This window comes from Perca fluviatilis, chromosome 10, assembly GCF_010015445.1.
Source record: "Perca fluviatilis chromosome 10, GENO_Pfluv_1.0, whole genome shotgun sequence".
In the NCBI taxonomy this organism is placed as follows: domain Eukaryota; kingdom Metazoa; phylum Chordata; class Actinopteri; order Perciformes; family Percidae; genus Perca; species Perca fluviatilis.
In genome coordinates, this window is record NC_053121.1 from 30,283,864 (window position 1) to 30,300,052 (window position 16,189).

Here is a 16,189-nt window from a genome sequence, read left to right on the forward strand (position 1 = left end):
TAAATGATATTTTGGTTTTTTCAAATAATAAATATTGTAGGAATTTTTTACCCAAAGTAATTCCTTTTTTAAAGTCAGGAACACTTCGTTGAGGTATTTCAACAACGGTCAATGTAAAGTTTCCTATTCAGATAATCTAATCATTTACTGCAGCATTCCTGGCCCTTACATTTGACCCAATGCCAATTGTGTTACTTTCTACATACAAGAACATACACAATGAATTAGGATTTATTCTTTAAAAACTGTATTTTTGTAAATACAGGATTTTGTCCACAAATGGCACCATGGTAACTCGAGGCTAAGCCATTGTAGCTTGTTACAATCCATGGAGGAGAATAAATCCCCTAGTTATGAGTTTAAAGCAGTAGAATGATGAGGTGCCTTATTTAGTCCACCCTCCTTCTGCTGTGTGGTAATGAATGTCACATATCTCCATGAAGATGGTTTGACTTCCCTCTGCTCCATAAAGATAATCCTTTTTTTTCTCCCTATCAGGCTATACAGTATGTTCCTCTACCGTACTTTGTATTCATTTTCCATCACACCTTGAAGTTAATTACATCATATTCAAATCATGTTTGGCCACGCTCCTTATAGTAAGTGGACTGTGGAAACAGAAAATGTTTTACTGGCTGTTGTATCGACTGTTTCTTCAGCACCTGTGTATTTCTTTTTGTGTTTTTTTAGGATAAGAGCTTGATTGTTGGACATTTTTACATATAAAAAAGCTGTGAATGTGACATGAATCATAGGCCACAGTAACCGTTATCAATAAGTATCTCTCCCAGCCATGCACTTTTGGGTTTGATGTTAACAACTTGGCAACTGATAACTGATCTCTGAGCAGGAAAACAAGATTCTTTCTCTCAAGACGATTGGCACCATAGTGGTTGAAGTCTTAATGTACTACGTTAACTCTGCGGCCATTTTATTAGATACTCTTCTGAAACAAAAATAAAATAAATAAATACCCAGCTTGTCCAAAAAGTGAGTGTTTTAGCTAAATACAGTACACCGTTTAGAGTTATGAGGAGCGAGGTGCTGCTGGTCCTGGAAATATTTGGTAGGGAGCGGCGAATTAGAGCTGTAACAAATTCAGAGTACATCAGTTTTGCAATTGGGAACAACTGCACTGGAGTTGCTCAATTAATGTTACCATTTACCTGAAATCAATGTGAACTAATTTAACCGGCTGCATTAGTTCCCTACCAATAATCAGATCTGTTTTAAAGGCAGTAGCTCATCTTTTGTACCAAGGATTCAACCTTGAGTTTTACTGTAGGCTGTCGATCCAAGCTGTGAAGCTCTGTTTTCTTATGATTCCAAATTGACTTCCCTTTGAGTAGATGAATAGAGGTTCACTGTCACTGTTTGATTTCACATCCTGTACCTGATTCTGCACTATTACATTTTTATTTTTAATATTTTTGTGCAGACTTTACCTTATTTTAACTGTTTTAGTTAATCCCGCCTTTTCAAACTTTGATGTTTTTACCTACATACATGACACTGTAGAATGTTCATGTTGGACTTGGATGTTGGACAGTGTCTTCAAACACTTTGACTTTCTAAAAAGGCACTCTTCATTCTAGGCTAAAATCATACTTTGCTCTCCACATACTCCAGCAACACTCCACTCACATATCCTGATCATCTGAAATTAATGTCTACTAAAGCTAGAGAGCAGTGAGGACATTGACGCTTATACTGTGTCTCACAGATAGATTGTGTGATTCATGGACAGTTTACAGCTAGACTTATGGTATGCAAGAGTTGTTATGATAAAAGCAACCCAAGTGCACATCACCAGCAGTCAGAAAGCATTTAAGATATGTCCATAGATTAATATAACTTGACAGGCCCATGGGAGTTACTTGAAAATTAAAAAAGGACAGACAATGATTAGCTTGAATATAAAACCATCTCATAAAATGAAATTAAATAAGAAAAGTAAGTAAAGTCTTGGAATTTGAAAGATAGAAATGTATGAGAGTTACTGTCCCTCTTCAGCTTAAATGTGTTGAAGAATTAAGCCTTCCTGTTATATGTCTTCTTAGATTCTAATTTCTTAAATGACAGAAGGATTTAGTTGTGATATCCACAGTTTGACATAAAGCCATATTCTCTCAAAAAATTGTATTTTGCCTTTAAAACAGCGAAATGTGTGCTTTTTAAAGGTGAATACAAACATAAGCAAATCTTATTATTTCAGTTTTTATAGGCTACCTTTCCATGTAAGTTCCTTTCTTTTTTAAGCACCATATTGCTGTTTGCTTAAATAAAGAGATTTGCATAACCATAATCAGTCTAGCTTTTTGTACTTTTAGCTTTTACTTTAAGACCAATGACTTCTTAAAGGTTAGGATTGTCCTATGGCTACATGGCAAGCATTTTGCTCCTTTATGAGAGTAACCCGAGGTTTCTTGCCATTTATTGCTTTTTTTGCTTACTTATTGAAGTTACATTCCGTAGGAGCGACGCTATCATTCCACCAATCAGTCTCACCACCTTTGTGTAATCAAGTGTGCTTATGGGCCATTAGTTCAGCCAATCACGGCATGGAGGGATGGTTAACCAAAATGAATCTTCACCCATGTGAGCAATCAGCCTCAGTGGTGCGAGCACTGTCTCTCTCTCTCTTCCTCCAGCATTTCACATTGCTGGTTGTCAATGGATGTTCTGATAGGATCCTCCCTGGCCTGAAGCTAATGATGACAGAAGGTACACACAGAATGGCCTGAATCTGCCACCCCTTATAGGAGACGTCAATAGCACAGCCATGGCAATTCTTCATCTGCAGCTTTATTAACTAAGGCCTGACTGCCTGCCTTGGCCTCATTAAAAGGCAGCAATGGCACAAAAATTCTCACATAGCAATGATGGTGCCGATTTAAGATGCAACAGCTTGTTGCAACCAGAAGTGTTTACAAATTTCATCAATGAATTGCCATACTCATTGTCATATACCTGAACCACTGCTTTCAATCTTTTGTTTCAGGTAATGTCAGGATGTCATTGTTCTATCCAGTTTAAAACAACACGTCACCTAAATGTCACCAGAATTCAACCAAGGTGACAATTCATGTCACAATAATATTTACTGTTTTACCCATTTCATAAGCCAATGGAACATGGAACATACTATGGATATGATAGGTCACGAAAAGTATTTAATTTCAAAACATATGCAACTGAAATGACAATGATAGCTCTACCATCGAGCTCAGCAGCAGCTCAGGTTAATGGCAGAGGATAGCAATGTCCAGTCCTCTTAGCACCTTACCTACTAAGACAGCAATGCTAATGCTGGATCAGATTAATTTACATCACAATGATTCAGATGACCATTGACAAGGATTTGTGTGTGCCTTGCAAACCCCAATAGCAAAGGGATGTTTACTACGACAGAACAAGATTACAATATGTAATGCCCATTGTTTCCTTTGGTGGAAATATTTTTTTGATAAATAGGTCACACATAATTGTTTTATCTAATTAATTGGAATCTGGTTTTGCCTTAGGGATCAATAGAATTAAGGATTTGTTTTGGGGGCCCTGCTTACAGTAAGAAAGTAGGAAAAAAAGTGAAAAGCCTGGCGACTGATGACATTAATAATGAGACAAAGAAAAACAATGTACAAACTGATATTACATTAAGAAAGAAAAAATATGCAATAGCATTACCAGATAAACTATAAACCCACACTGCTGACTCCATAAGTCCCCATAAAAAGCATGAACATGTAACAGAGGGCTCTTTGTGTATTTGAAACTAAATTTTGCTTTAACCTTTCTTATAAGGAAAGAATGACGTTTTTTTTGTACTGCTGAGGTTAAAAATCCTTCTGATCATCCAGAAGCTAGATGACAATGTTCCTGATAAAATATTGTTATAAATGATAGCTATGTGCCTTTATTTTGTTTTAATCTGGTACTGAATAGAAATTGAGATGGTAAAGAGATATGGTTATGAGTTGGGGTACAACTCCTAAAATCAGTTACATTTCCAATGCAGATGTAACAATTGTCGATTAATTACTTCACAGCCAACAATAGAATGGTCCATTGGCGTTTACTTCTTTCATTTGTCTATAGCTCTAATGGGGGGAGAACTCTTTTTCTGGAAGTGCAGTAGTCTAATCACCACAGTGAGTGATAAGAAACCCTGAGTAACTACCAAAGCATCTCACCAATGTCATACAGAGCAAAGAAGACTAACATCTTTCTGAGGCAGCCAAGGTAGTGGGTAGTGTTCTATGCTGTAAAACAGTTATCCTCTGGCAGGGTTGTCATGGCAACAGTGTTAGCTGGGTTTCTCATGTTCCAGTACTGTGTGTCATCCCTGTAGCTGCTTGTTGGAGTGCGAGAGGAGTGGGGGGGGCTGCTTTTCCGTGCATACCACCATTTTAAGTCACCCATGAGAATAAAACAAATAGCTGTTGTATTTCATCTGTGGAGCGGGTATACAATCATGTGTGATTTGGGATAGAGTGGCAGTGAGAGGTGATTTAAAATGGACCGAGAGCTTCTCTCTTGTAACGAGGCCGAACACATTGCCATGGTTACGGACCATGGCAAGCTGTTGTTCTGTTGTTTTCTATCGCTTCAAGCACATCGAAGGTGTGCGAGCTGCTTTGAGGTGGCATTTCTTCTGCAAATGCCACAGATGCAACTTAGCAGACGCAGCAGCTGTGTTTGACAGCAGTGACATTCAAAATAAAGCCAACTTTGATCACATTTGTGTAATATATGAGTTTCCTTAGTGGTGTGACAGGTTAAGTACTAAATGTACTGCAATCAATCAGATGTCTGTGTGTGTGTGTGTGTGTGTGTGTGTGTGTGTGTGTGTGTGTGTGTGTGTGTGTGTGTGTGTGTGTGTGTGTGTGTGTGTGTGTGTGTGTGTGTGTGTGTTCAAAGATCCATCTTCATTTCCATTTTCCTAGACTCAGAGTAATTTGGTCATGTTCAAGCCAGCAACCCAAACGAAACAAAAACATCAGTCAGTAACAAAAATTTCTGTCTTTTCTCGCCATGTATTGGTGAAAGTTCCTCTCCACTTACATTTTTTCGCATTGTTTACACTCACTTGCTTGCAAATGCTGGCTGAGCAATAAACTAATGGCCTGTCTCATAATATTGTAGGATATATGACGATGTACAGAGGGAGGCCATCCTTAGATGCTGCTGTGAGCTCTCAAGAAAATGGATCATACCAATAGATAAAATCCAGCTTAGAGAAATTTACTGTATGGATATGCACTGTGGATTTCTTCCCATTTTACCCAACCCAGGATACAACCTTGTATGAATCAATGCATTTTATTTGTTATTACTGCCATGCATACTGTACAACTATGACCAGCTAGCATGAGCTTACAAGACACCACAAATCTAAATAAGCCAGATCAGGAATTCTGCTTATACATTTAAAAACAATTCCACAAAAAAGTACGGAAAAGATAAAAACACATTTGAAGATTTGTTTTTACGGTGAAAACAAAATTTTCCTGTGTAATATAGTTCGAAAACAGTATTTAACAACCATTGCCATTTTTGATCATGTTTATACCAGAATATATTTCGCCATGTGAGTCTATAGGCCAGAGGTCATCACGTGATGAGCCAAGAGTTGCAATTCCACTGTTTAATAATAATAATAATACATTTTATTTGTATTGTACTTTACACATGAGGAACACATCTCAAAGTGCTACAGGTGCACAGATAAAAACAGTATACATTAAAACAGTTAAAAACAAGACAGCAAGAAAACAACGATTATATTAAGAAAATGCAATACAAAATAAGTGGGTCTTTAATTTATTTTTAAAAACCTCTATAGATTGTGGCGCCCTCAGATTGTTTGGGAGGGCATTTGAAAGTCCCTATCTCCCATAGTGCGGAGTTTGGACTTGGGGACCTGTAGATTGTGGCTGCCAGAGGAACGGAGATGTCGGGTTGGGTTATGTCTATTGATGAGTTCATGTTTGGCCACTATGTCCAATTTTGGCGCGCTTCCTATGGGGCTGATTCACACGTGCAAATTTCTAAGTCATCTTTATAGGTAAAAACTAATACTCAATATTCACTGATGGCCATAAAAGTTCTTTTTTAAGATCCCTCTGATGTGTAATAAAAGTGTAGATAAAAATACATTTTAAGCATATTTTTGTATATATTTGTCATTTTGCATGTACATTCAATATAGTACAGAAGGCATGAAAACATCAAATACTGCACTTGGCAAAACACACCCCCCTCAGTAAAATGCCACCATTAGTTGATGCACTATAAATGATGCATGAAGGAATCTTCAAAATAATGATGACTTTGATAGGAAATTGGTAATCAACATTGCAACTCATCTGACGAAGGATAAATTATGCAGCAGCTGTTTGGGGTGTGTCACAGTGAGTTCCCATCTGTGCAAAACAATCTTGAGCTGTAAAAGCCAGTCCCTTGCTATTTCCAGTCCCCTTTATTCCAAAACATTGATTTCTATTGATAATGACCTGCAATTTGAATTGTGTTTTTTGTTTCATTTTATAGACTGTTGTATGAGCTTAATATGAAATGTTTATTTGTCACTGATGCTGCATTCACATCAAGGCCTCCTAAAAAAATATTAATTTCAGTTAGAAATAAATGAAATGGTAGCCAGAGATCTGAGGCGTTTAGAAATGGGACTCATTTGGTTTTCAAAGGACGATTCCACTCTCAGACAGACACCATCTGCCTCCAAATATCTTGTCTTCGATGGAGCTGGCATTGTTAGGGGGCGTTAAGGGAAATGGACCTCTCGTCTGGGAGATGGATCTTCCATGTCCACTGAAGGCTACTGAGATTAAATCACACTGGCTTGCCCTGATTTATGTAGCCTATGTAGATTGCAATGCTATCCGCATGAGCAAACTGCCTTTCAGCTATGCATGAGCAGAGGATCATCCTGCTGCTGATCGGCAGCAGTGTGTGTGCATATGTGCGAATAAGGGTGAGGGATTGGATGCATGTTTATGTGTGTGTGTTTGCTTACTTGCGTACTTTTGAGTTTTAGACCTTAAGAGTAAGGACGTTTTCAAAAAGCCCATCGGCCGTGACTTATTGCTTCAAAAGGCTGTTTCAGGGTCAAGGTCAGGATTAGGTTTAGATATGATTTAAGATAAGGTGATAGGCATGGTGGTTGAAATTAGAGTTATGGTTCGGTCACACCAGAAAGTGGCACGGTGAAGTTTATCCATACAGCTTTGCAAAATATGTGGTTCTAGAAGCCTGGAGGTGTAGTGACAACTAATGGTTAGTTGGTAACTACTGTTGGCGAGCTAACTGATGGCAAACATCCTAGCACTGTTTTTGTACATATTTTCAGTAAATAAAGAGTTACTGAAGGGAGAATTAAAAAAAATCAACAACAGCAAACCATGCCTCTTTTGTGGAGCAGTTTATACCGTAACACAGGAGGGTTGCATAAAAGTGGCTGGTACAACACAGCTGATGAGCAACACAAGCTTCCTCTATTGTAGACGCTCTGGCTCTCTGTTCCACCAAAGGTCAGCCCTGTCAAGATGGCTTGCTATTGGTCAACAGCACACATTTGCATGTCAAAGTTCACCAATTTTGCTGGGGTTGACCCTTTAGGGGCCTAAGGAATGCAATAGGTCAATGATGGTCACTTGTGTGTCATTATTTATTTAATTTATTTTTTGTTCTTTATCAGAGGTCCATATACATTTAAATAAAGTTTATACATTGTTTATCTTTTTTATGTGTTCCTGTTTTTCATATTTCCATGAGCCCAGGTGGAAGCGTGCAGTGGTCCCAGGAGATTTATGAACGTATGGGCTTGTTTGGCTATAAAAGCCAAGGTAGAACAGAAGGCCAACACTTGGCAGGGGAGGTGAGGGTGGATTGACAGTGTTGTCATGGATGAATGACCATTTTTATAGTCTCCTCACCAGGATTCCATCTCTGTTTTCGCCCTCATAAACACCTCCTCAGGAGGAGGCCCTTTGATTTTCTTTCAGGAGGATCTAATTCGTTCAGGGATGAAGCCTGCATGCAACCCTGAAGTATTTTCAGAGAACATACCAAGTTGGATGCTCTGTGATGGAGTTTAATACAGTTGTTATTTTGATATGTTAAACCACTGGGAATACTTCTTCACAGCATGTGTAGATTTGAAGATTGTTGGGCACAGATCCACCCATTGAATCAGAGATCCATCCTCAGCTCTGGCCTATATTGACCACCATCCCTAAATATGCAGCTGGGTACAAGAAAAAAGACAGGACATTCAAGATAAAGTAAAAGACTGGGGATGGGTTCTCAAAGCCCTGTAGACTAACAACTAAAAAAACTAAACCAAAAAATAAATTGCCTTTAGAAGGATGAAAAACAGCCCCTCTGGGACAACCCCTCCAGCAACATAGTGATACTAACCACCTGGAGTTTCCCCAACTGGATTAATGGTTCCTACTGTACCCAGTGGAATTCAGCAGGACATCTGTGTAATATGGTAACATTCAGTATTGGGCAAATTGCCTGCTCTTTTTCCCACAGAACACAGTGTGTACAACTCATTTTAAGTATTATGTTTGAAACAAATAGTCAGTATATTTATTGTAAGCAGAAAATATATTTTTCTCAGCCAATATTTGCTGTATTTTAATTTGTATTATAATATAAGCATGTACACTTGCATTACATTGTATATTATATTACATTGAAAGGCTAAAAACCTTTTAAAGGTGTCCTTTAAGTCAGTTGTCCAACAGGCCATAAGACTCAAACAATATTTCCTGGGTGGGTGAAAAAAATACCCGTGGACAGGGACGGATGGGGACAGGATGTAGCCTGCCGCAGTTCAGCAGGATGATTCCCATCCGCGAGGGAAAAGTCATAGCACCATGTGTCTTGGCTGGGACTACATTCACTTCTTTCCCAGATTGGTTGGCCATGACCAGTGGGGGCAGACCTTGGCTTCAGCAGTTCTAAAGCCAAGGTCTGCCCTATTCTTTCCTATTAGATATAAATTCCACCTATATTTACGCTCATTGCTCCAGATAAACTTCATCCATCAACATGTTTTAAGACACACAGGTATAGGGATGGATGTGTCCAGCCCTGTCCTTGGAAATGGTACACAAGAGTTGCAGTGTCCTCCCATTGATCATTAAGAATTAGTGAGACATCAGCAGGCATGTTGTGCTACATGAGAAAATAGAGCATCTATAGATGGTTCAGAGAGAGAGAGTGAGAGATGTTGGTGGTGTAGTAGTGCAAAGTTCTCTTTTCCTAATGTATCTGAAAATACTGACTAAAAAGGAAAATAAATGCGCTGAATAGTCGTTAGATAACATTGGAAAACCAGGAAGATCTTCCCTTTTCTTGCACCGGATCTGGAAACCAACTTTGTTCATAAGGCCATGACATTCCACACTATGGTGGCAGCAATCTTGTTTAAGTTATTAATCTGCCTGTGTATTGGACAAGGCGCAACTCAACAGCTTAGGGTGCTGGGAGGTCTGTCAGCAGTGCCGGGTTTTTGGCACCGTCACTGATTGGGAAGCCAGGGGGAATATCTTGCAAAGGTGTTATGTTGTTTTCTTGTCTTTGTCTGTAGGGGATAGTTGCAAGCACAAACACATGCACCTGTGGGTGTGACCAACTAGATTTTGCAATGTTGGTGACCACCAGCAGTAGAAGAATCCTGATTGTGGAAAATGTGGAAGACAGGCTAAATGTATTATTATAGTTAATCTGTGATCCTGTTTAACATGATCAGTGCCAAGTAGTTTGAGGCAAAAAACCCAGCTGTGTTATCCAAGCTGGAGCAGACCTTGATCAGTATGTGGTCAGATTACAATATTTTGTTGTCTGTGAAGCTGAAGAAAAAAGAGGAGTAAGCGTTGCTGTGCACTTTTTAAAGATAGGCCCCCGCAGTCGATTTGTCACTTTTCTGATTTGAATCATTTTGTTCAGTTCAGTTCAAAGATTCACAATCACTGTATGTTTGGTCACTATGAGTGGAAGTAAAGAAAATAAAAGATTTTTCGCCATTGCCTGAAAAACAGATGTACAGTGCTTTCACACTTGACTTGTTTGGTTCTGTTCAAAGAAACTCTGGTGGGTATGCCTGTTTGGTCTGCTTCATTTAGGCTGTCAAGTGAACTCTGGTGCTGCCCCAAACAACTGCACTGTGACTGCCTGAACAGGTGTCAGGTCCCAGTCCACCTGTTCCAATTAGGTGCACTTCATTCGCGGTCTATAAAGCAGACTGGCTTTTTTGGTATGAATTTCAAAGCTAAATAAATTATTTAATTTACATGCATCTGCTAATGTGAAGTGATCTCTATAGCATTTGGTAACCATGGTAACACATGCATGTAAGCAAGTAAGTGCAGGGATTTAATCACTCAGTAAAAATGGGTTAAAAAGAATGTGTGTTGTGCTTGTGTCCTACTCTATATTTGCCAGTTTTACATAGAAAAAAATATTACATATATCGCAAGATGCCTCCTTTCATTCTGTTTCTACATGTCTACCGTTATTCATGATATATGAGGTCTATTTGTGGTCTCAGTAGTTTTTCATGAGCTCTATATGACCAAAATAAAGGCAAAAAATAGCCATCTTGGACAATTCAGCGCTGAAAATGAAGGATAACACAAAACCGTCCAATGAATGGTTTACCTGTCTGTCCATATGACTTATTCCCCCCCTCCCCCACAGATACCATTGGAATACCTACAGTATGGGGTTGAGCTTTCAAGCTTCTTAGTGACAGACTGGTCCAGACAGCAAAACAGCCCCACCTTGTGTGAAACCTGGCACTCAGTAGATTTCCGTTTGCCAGTGATGTCCCCCTCACACACCACTCTTTCTAAATCTGCAAACACACACATGCACACAGTTCCCCAGAGGGTGATGGATCTCAGCCACTACTCTTCTCTGTCAGGCTGTAATAAGGCTTTCCATGCCTGCAGCCTTCGTCTATTTGGCCCCTGATCTATCAAGCCCATGCCAAGGTGTCAGAACCTATTAACCAGGAGACCCAGGGGCCACGCCCATCAATATTATGTTTACGCTCATTGCGCCAGATAAACTTCATCCATCAACATTTTTCAAAGACAATGCGGAAGACACACATGCACAGGATAACACAGATATAGGAATGGATGACCTGGTAAAATGAGTCCTGCCCTGTCCTTGAAAGCGACACACAATAGTAGGTGTCCCTTGTTATATTGTCCTCCCATTGATTATTAAGAAAGTGCGAGACATCAGCAGCCATGCTGTGCTACATGAGAAAATAGAGCATCCATAGATGCTTCAGAGAAAAAGACGGTGAGTGAGATGTTGTATTTGTGTGAGAAGGAAATGCAGTACTAATGAGAAACGGAGAAGCAGAGATACAGATCGACATCAAACATTTCAACCGAATACCACAACTAAAGATTTGAAGCAGCCGCTTTTTTATTCTTAGAATTACAGAGCTTCACTGTGGAGGTGGACAGATTGTGACGACAGGTGCTCCTCAGCAGTTATCTGTTTCTAAATGGAAACCCACGCCAACCCCCACCTACCGCTTCATTCCTGATCTAGCCCAGCACTTCTATTTATCTCAGCATTAGACCTCTCTCTTCTTTTTCTGTCCATATACTCTGCCACCAAACCAACAACAAACCCAACATACAGACATACAATTATCTTTCCTCAGATTTGGATGGACTAATACATCAACAATAAACTAATCACCACCAACTCATCAACACTTAAACCAAAATCGACAAAAAAAGATGAACCTGCACTCAAAAGATAACCCCTGTGCAACTATTCTATTTATTCTCTTTCCTAAAAAGCTTATTTATACAGTATATCAGAATCATAAATAAAAAAAACATCAGCAGCCCAAGCTGCTGTTACAGTTTTAAGAATAAGAATGGATAGTATTAAATACTGATAAACAGTGCGACCAGTCACCTTCCTGCCGAGGTGCCCCAGTGGCCAAACGTAGTAGTGCAACAAAAAAATAAAAGATATGTTGGTCAAACAGTTTAAAGTACACCTGGAACTGCAAACAAGATACACTTTGTACTACTCTTTGAGGTATGAATTTTTTAAACAATGAAGGCTTAAAACTTTCCAAGAGCCTACAAGAGTTATTTTAATGAACACAAGGTAAGTCCTATTAAAAGTCTATGGGCTCAGAGAGCACATCCATGGCAGCCAACTTCCACCGCCAACTTGTGCTAGCAAACATTTCTTTTAAGCAGTGACTAAAAACGATCTAAGCATCAGCAAACCCACAACCAACACAAATCTACAACTAATATTTGCCACCTAACATCTTACGCCTGCAGCAAGACTCTCTCTGCCATTATCCTGCTAGTTGTCTCTGAATATGAAAGCCAGCATCAACAAGCCTGTGGATAAGGTAAGCCATTTGCATCTAGTTTCCAATCTCCCATAGATCCCTGGTATACTTTGCAATAACCTCTGTCGTTATACAGTTGAATGAACAAAGATTGCCCATGGCATTTAGGAAAGAGAGGCCCTCATATGGAACTCCGACTGAAACCCTCAATGTGGTTTTCAGAGAGAGACACATCAGTGACTTGAAGTCCAGGACATGCCCTCTTCACGCTTCAGATGGGAATCACTCTAATGCATTATTTAATTGGTGAAATTGAAAAAGTGAAAGACATATTTTTCATTCTTCTTTTGGCTAAGAATATCGCAAGGGATTAACAAAACTGTGTGTGGGAATGTCTCTCATTTGATAGTTTTAAAGTGTTGTTCAGCAAGTGGTAAATTAATAATGTTAAAGCCTCAGAAGTAATATATATATAAAAACAAATTAATCAAGATAGTCATATAAGTATATCAATAATTATGTTTTAATTATAAATCAAAGATTTCTGAGATAATTTAACATTATACATTCTGGGCCATCTAGGATTTTAAGACAAATGTGAGGACATGAAAATAAAAATACTGCCATCTTATTAAATTTTCCTCACAGCCCAGCAGTCGTTGTTGCTTTGTTGGCAAATTTGGTTAATGCTGCAATTAAACGTCCACAGTTTTAAAGGTGATGGGCAGGTATGGTTAATAGTATTAATATTGTAAGGTGTGGAAAACTAAAAATACCCATTGTAGTTGCCTGTTAATAATTTAGCCGAAGAGAACAGAATCATTCTTCCGCTACAAATTGGCTTTCCACAGTGTTGGCATTAGTCCTTTGAAATATGTGCACTAAGGTGCCTCAATACGCTGACTTGATAATGTTCATATATAAAGTTGCTTATAAAATATTTGGTCGAGCTGATGAAGACAGGAGCATTACACACTCCATTCTGATTTGAATATGCTGCCTCAGAGCCCATCAAGTCATTTTTTTGCCCCAATTAATAATTAAAACCCTATTTTATGATAGAAAACAGCTGAGTAAAGAACGTTCCAGTTTGTTTTGTGATTATTTGAAATGTATTTGACCAGCATTAATCCATTCATCAGCATTGTTAGTGTATATTAATCCATTTATTGTACATTAACATACAGTACATCTCCTTGCATTTATGGGTCAGTCTGACTTTACTTAAATGGTTACTTTCTCAGTCACAGTGAAACAGTTTAACTAAATATTCAGAAATTAATCCATCATCATCACCAACTTTATTCCTTGTGGTGTCCCCCACGGTTCAATCCTCAGTCACCTAATCTTCTGTTTCTATATTTAATTTGGATTTAAATCCACATCAACAGATTTAAAATGTATGTAATCTAGAAAATGCTTTCATCGCAATACATTGCTGTCATTAATGTGAAACATATTGCATATATTATAACAATGGGATCATATAAATGAACCCAAAACCTTTGATTTTGTTATGTTCTACCGCCACAGTTATAAAACTGGAAACTTTGTGAAGACTACCTATGTAAGATTAGTATAATTTACTAATAATTTACACCCTCCACACCTATCTTTGGGGGGAATCCCCAAGGGAAAAGGAAGAGGTCGACCCAGAAACAGCTGGTGGCGAGACCTGGACGCTGATGTCAAAAGGACAGGCCACACTTGGGGACAGCTTTCGATCAACACTGAATTAATGAGTGTGTGTAATGTAGTCTTATTTGTGTCTGTCTTCTGAGACCACCACTTTCATGCCAAGAACAGGGAACTAAATTGAATCCATAGTTATAGAAGTGATCAGCTGAATTGGTTAGATTCAAAACATTGTTGGCTGGCTTGAGGCATTTAGACACCTGGCTACATGTGCGGTCAGACAGAGACTGGTTTGAATATTGTTAAGGAAATGGGCAGACAGGAGTCAATAACTCAAAACCCATTATAACAAATGTTGCAGGGTTGCCGTTAGCTAATTCTTCAAACTACTTTTAGCAGTAAGCTATGTGCCTTCTGATTCCAAAGCAAACAAAGGGCCTGTATTGACAGCCAACCAATAAGTGGACCTCCGTTTTCAAGTCTCTTGAAGAACAGAAATGAATGCACTGCTTTTAATTTTCCAATATTAAAGGATTCTCATTTTTAGAATAGGCAGTGAAATGCATCTACAAGTATTACAGTTGGCCTATCTAGACCTCTAGAATATTGCCCATAGCAGCTCTCATTTTCATTATTGCAATACTGTATAATGGAGCCACTAAATGAATGTTAAGATATGAATGTAGGGAATTATGGAGCAAACTTAGAAAAAAAAAATATCTTCCAGGTTATGAGAAAAAAAAAATGGAGATTTCTGATTTGGGTGTTGCAGTACCTACATTATGCAGGTACTTTGAGGTGTAGCAGAAATGTCATCCAGTTTTTTCCTTTTTCTCATACAACAAATATTTGATTTAAAAAAAAATATCCTTTTTGCAAATCTTTCCTCTCCAACACTAAGGATTGAGATAATAAACAAATGTAAAAGGATTTCAATAAACATTAGCAATTCCCCTCCCCAGTACACACAAACTTCCTTCCCAATCAAGGGCTGAAATATGAATCAAATCAAAGTCTTGTCTTGCATAATGAAAAAAAAAACACTTTCAATCTTTTCTTCCTGCCTTTTTATTTGTTGCTGTTGCTGATTATAACCTTGTATCGCCATCAAACCTCAATTATGAAGGACCATTTCTCACAAATACTGCCAAAGCCCTGGCTCTTACCCGTCCATTGTTTGACTGCTTGTAATGTTAGTGTTCTAAAAATGCATTGGTGCACTTCATGTGGGTTATGGATAAGAGTGTTGGAGTGTCAGCTGAATTTCCTTTTTAAAATGACTATATGAGTGATGTATACAGTGCTTTCCAGAAACAACATATTCCAGTACTCCGTGAAAAGCTAGCAGTGTACATTCAGAATATTTCATAGATAAAAGAAAGATACTGTTGTCATGAAGGGGGATGGTGTGTGAACAGTCTGCCTATACAGCCTCAAGGCTATTGGATCTGGAAATCCTGATCGCTGCATAGTTAAAGTTACTTGGATAATTTCTTAGTTCACACATCGGAAGGGAGGTAATGTGAAGATAATCAATTTTTGTGGGTAGTTGTTAATAAGATTTATTTCATCGTTTATTATAGTGTATACACAGCCGGCACTGATAATTATTTTTTTACTTAGGAGGGCATTGACATTTAATGTTAATAGTTAATGCCTGTGGGGACCCAATTATATTCCCAAATAGGGGGTGAGTCCATAATTTAATTGTATGTACAGATGCATGTCCGCACAAAATTAATACATGCACATACATAAACACAACATCAAGGTTTGCTACTTTGAATGGAAAATGATTGTACTTCATTATTTGCATTTAGATTAAATAAAAAGAAATTTTGAACATTTTAGTGGAAAGTTGAGAAGTTTACTGATTATTCTGTAGTGTTGTATTCAAAGAAGGCAAACAAGAAAATACTTTCAAGTTTTTCAGAACTAATGACTGGATATATTGGGTTACAATCGTATAACTCTATTCAGATTTTGAGACAGGCTTCTGTGATCTGAAGGGAATGATGAAAATGGTTGGTGGAAATAGTTATCTTATTTTCACTGGTAACCTACAATGTCAGCAAGGAGAAAGCCTTCTCTTCAGGGTCAATTCAAATATTTGCATTCAAACTGCATCATGGGACATGTTATTACTGAGGGGTAACTACCCAGCCGTCCTTGATATGT